Raw genomic sequence first — 5,099 nt, forward strand, 5'->3', positions numbered from 1 at the left:
GCAGGAGCCCAAGTGGGATTCGGCCCCACTTGGGGTGCCCCTTGGCCTCTCCCCTCTCCCTCCCACCTATATATTTGAGGAGGGGGGCTCCTAGCACACACCAGATCAATTGTTAGCCGTGTGCGGTGCCCCCCTCCACTGTTTACACCCTCGGTCATTTTTTCATAGTGCTTAGGCGAAGCCCTGCGAGGATCACTTCACCATCACCGTCACCATGCCGTCGTGCTGAAGGAACTCATCTACTACCTCGACGTCTTGCTGAATCAAGAAGGCGAGGGACGTCACCGAGCTGAACGTGTGTAGAACTCAGAGGTGTCGAATATTCGGTACTCGATCGGTGGATCGCGAAGAAAGTTTGACTACATCAATCGCATTGTGAAACGCTTTCGCTTACGTTCTATGAGGGTACGTAGACACACTCTCCCCCTTGTTGCTATGCATCTCCTAGATAGATCTTGCGTGAGTGTAGGAAAATATTTTTGAAATTGCATGCTACGTTGCCCAACAGCTTTTCCTCTAAACTGTTGTCTGAGCTGGGTTTTTTGACTGACCACATATTTGGGTCACTCGATTTCCTACTGGGCTGAAGCCCAGCCCATCTCTCTTTACGTTCTTTTTCTTTTCTTTTTCAGTTTCTGTGTGTTCTGCTATTGTTATTTGTGTTTCTTTATTAGTTGGTTTTAAATTTCATGAGGTATTTTTGGGATTTGGGTGAGTATAAATGTATACACAAAATACTGTGTAATAAGTGCAAAAATTACACTATTATTCGATTATTTTTGCATACTACAAAAGTGCAATTTCGGTGCAAAGTTGTGTGCAAGTTTTTTTTTTTCATTTTCTATTATATTTATTCTTGAAGAGTAATACAAATGGCACTAATTCATTGTAAATTATAAAACTCATTATTTTGATTTTTCATTTAGTTATTATTTCATTTTCTTTCTTCTTTAAGGGTTATATCAATACCACGAATTAATCCCTTCTCACTAATTTTTTTGCAATAATAATTTCACTGTTATATATATGCTTATTCTTGCATATTTATGAGAACATAATTTTTGTGTATAACATGTGCAAATTTTGCAATACTTTTATTTACATTTCTCTTGTTTTCTTTCTTCTTAAAGGGTAATAATAATGCCACCAATTCATTCTTCCTTAGAAAACTCATTATTTTGATAATGTTTTAATTTTATTTCATATCCTTTCTTCTTAAAGGGTAATACCAATGCCACTAATTCCTTTTCCATATAAAACTTCATTATTTTGCTTTATTATTATTTTGTTTTCTTTCTTTTTAAGGGTAATATCAATGCCACTAATTCACTCCTTATGAAATTTCTTTTTGTGAAAATTCCACTATCGTATGCTTATTGTTGCATATTATAAAAAACATGATTTTGTGGATATTATGTTCAAACTTCGTCATTGTTTGATCTTTATAATTTAGTTCTTAATGGGTAATACCAATGCCACTAATTCATTCTTCTTTAGAGAAGTTCATTATTTTGATTTGTATTTAGTTTTTATTTCATTTTCTTTCTTCTTAAAGGGTAATAATAATACCATTACTTCATTCTTTCTTAGACAACTTCATTATTTTTATTATTTGGATTCTATTTCATTTTCTTTCTTTTTAATAGTAATACATCTTTTTGTCATTTTTTATTTTAGTTTTTATTTTATTTATTCTTAAAGGGTAATAGCAATGCCACTAATTCATTCTTCCATAGAAAACTTCAGATTATTGTTTTTATTTTAGTTTCTTTTTGTATTAGTACATGATGAAGAATAAGGGTAGAGAAAGAAGAAGGTGGCTCGACCTTTGGATCTTAATCGAGCAGTGGAGGTGATTTGACTAAACGCCCTAAAAAATTATGCACCTATCAAATAATAGTCCACATACAAGGGATATATACTCACTAATTTTTATGCAATATGTGTGTGATTCATAGCACTTTCTAAAAAGTCCACTTCCATATACTTATTTTTGCTTATTATGAAACAATTCAATTTCTATGCCAATTGTGTGCAATTTTGTGCCGTTTTTGTTTTACGTGTCTTTACATTATCTTTATTCTTTTAGGTAATACAAATGCCCTTTATTCATTCTTTCTTAGAACAAATTATGTTTTGTTTTTAATTTTGTATAAGCTTTGGTTTTAATTTTTGTTTAGTGAGTGTTGCATGCATGTGGTCCTATTTATTTATCCAGCAAAGTTTAGCTGTGAATGTCATGTATGTGTAACCCATCGATGTATGACATGCCCAGGAAATAGCAAGCATGTGATGCCAAAATGGTACTCCCTCCTTCCATATATATCGGGCCTAATACATTTTTTGAGGTTGCCTTTGACTATTTGATAAGATTAATAATATGTGAAATGTATAATGTGAAAATTATATCATCAGAAACTCCTTCCACTTACAAATTTGATGATGTGCTTTGTGTAACTTGCATGTTATATATTATTGCTCTAATATGTGGTCAAAGTTAGCCTCAAAAAACATATCAGACCTTATATACATGGAAGGAGGGAGTAGGTTCTTTCATCCTCCTAAATATGAATTGTGCATGGTGAAGAGAAGAAAACAACCATGCATGCATCTTTTGACCACGCAATGCACTCCGTATTTTGTATTCGTATTTATTCTCTTCTTTAGTTTATGTTGCACTGATGTAACACTAGTAATTTACTAAATCTTGTGTTGCGTCGAGCTGTTGGGGCAGCGGCGGTGTCTAGATGGTGTCCTTCACACGAGGAGTGGGTTGGTGGCGCCAAGGCATACGCGTCCACATCTTGTCAAAGAGCTTGGCATAGCAGCTGAGAAAATTACACATTCACTTCATGAGTCTGGCCAAAAGAAAAATAGCATATGAAACATACACTTCATGGCCATCGATATTTGAAGTGGCATATACAGCCGCAAACAAATGGCTTGTTCGGCAACTACAAATTAGGTAATCTGCGAGTCTGTATTGGTGCTGAACTGCTTGCAGGCAGGGACGTGGTTGAGCTTGTCGTGATGTGGTCTATGGAATCTGAAGTTCCATCTAAAAACTACTTCCTCAGTCCTATAATGTAAGACGTTTTTGCAAGCTAAAATAGCAAGGGCCCTTTCGCTCGAACTGACTCATTGCTTTTTCGTTGATACTAGCGTGCGTCAAGAGTACCCACAGGTACGTGATGAGTTCGCCGCCGATTGCCAGCTTCTGGACGTAGCACGGCAGACAGCAATATCCCCACCCGCATCTTGGCAAGACCCTTCTACCGTAATCCATCCAGCATCTTGTCACACCCCGATCTAAATCGGAGGCCGATCCAGAGTAGGTGGAGTAGCAGAGAGGGGATGAGTTGCGTGGAGAAGGGGATGAGCAGAGGAACAGGTTAGGTGAGGATTTCAGGATTCAGTTACAGCCTGTCCAATACACTCGCCCACCCTGGGCTTAAGTACACGACGCACTCACGCGGCCCTTGGCCAGCTGGCCTTACAAGTGGATCCAACGCACTCGCTACACTTGGACCTGGTCCTTGTAGTCACACGGCGGTGGCACACCTCGCCGTTGTGACATTCTCCCCTTCTTGAGACCGAGCCTCTTCTTCTGCGGCGTCGTCTTCCCAGATTGCTGCCTGTGGATAGCGCTGCCGGAGCACCTCATAATCTTCCCATGTAGTTGCTGGTAGTGTTGTGTCCCAAGCCACTTGTATCTGAATCACTGGTGCATCGCCGCGCTTCGACATCTTTCTGTTCAGAATCTTCACTGGCATAGTGTCGACTGTCGTCAGATCGGTGATAGCAGGTAATTCAGAGAAGACTGGAGTGTAATTGGGTGTAAACGGCTTCAGCTGTGACACATGAAAGACCGGGTGGATGCGGCTGTCAGCTGGTAGATCCAACTTGTAGGCGGCAGGGCCAATCTTGGCGAGGACCGGGAAGGCCCCGAAGAACTTGAATGCCAACTTAGGGCATGGGCGATTGGCCACGGATTTCTGCACGTAGGGTTGCAGTTTCAGAAGAACTTGATCCCCCACCTGGAAACTGCGCTCAGTTCGCTGCAAGTCTGCAAATTTCTTGTACTTTGTTTGAGCCCGTGTCAGTTGAGCTCGTAGGTTGTCCTTGTGTATTGCCCAGTCCCATTGCTCACCGTCCGGCATGGTGGGAGGAGCTGCTTGCCAGGTTACCATGTTTCCCTCATTTGCTCCAACACCATACAGAGCCTTGAATGGAGAACAACCCAGCGAGGAATGGAAAGAGGAATTGTACCAGAACTCGGCTGCAGGCAGCCAGCGACGCCATTGCTGTGGAGTGTCATGGACCGCGCAGCGCAGGTACATTTCCATGCACTGGTTGACACACTTGCTTTGTCCGTCCGTCTGCGGGTGGTAGGCCGTGGAGTAGAGTAGCTTGGTGCCCGCGCCGGCCAGAAGCTCGAGCCAGAGCACGCTGGTGAACACCTTGTAGCGATTGGAAACAATGGAGGAGGGTATGCCGTGGAGCTTGACAATGTTGTCCCAGAACGCCTTGGCCACCCGCGCGGCTGTGAACGGATGCCGCAAGGGAACAAAGTGCGCGAACTTGGTGAATCGATCGACCACCACCATGATCGTATCGTGACCTTCAGATTTGGGTAGTCCTTCGATGAAATCCATCGTCAGATCTTGCCATGGTGCCGTGGGGATGGGCAGGGGTGCTAACTTGCCCGCGGGCTTGCGCAGCTCGTGCTTGGTCTGCTGGCAGACTTGGCACTGCCGCACGTAGTCGTCGACGGCCAGCTTCAGCCCTTTCCACTCGAAGAGCTTCTTGATGCGGTGATAGGTGGCCGTTGCGCCAGAATGGCCACCGATTGCGCTGTCGTGCATGGCGCTGATCAACTTGGTACGGAGCACCGTGTTGGCGCCGACCACAGCCGCCCGTTGCGCCGGATCACCCCGCGGTACAGTTCGTACCCGTCGTCGTCGGGGCTGTGCAAGGCAAGCTGCTGCAGGTGTTCCTAGGCGTCAGGATCCGTCGCGTAGGAGTTGGCCACCTCCTGGATCCACGTTGGCTGGCAGAGGGACATGGCATTGGCGCTGAAATGGCTGCCCATGCGGGAC

The sequence above is a fragment of the Triticum dicoccoides genome, chromosome 2B (assembly GCF_002162155.2).
Source record: "Triticum dicoccoides isolate Atlit2015 ecotype Zavitan chromosome 2B, WEW_v2.0, whole genome shotgun sequence".
Taxonomy (NCBI): Eukaryota; Viridiplantae; Streptophyta; class Magnoliopsida; order Poales; family Poaceae; genus Triticum; species Triticum dicoccoides.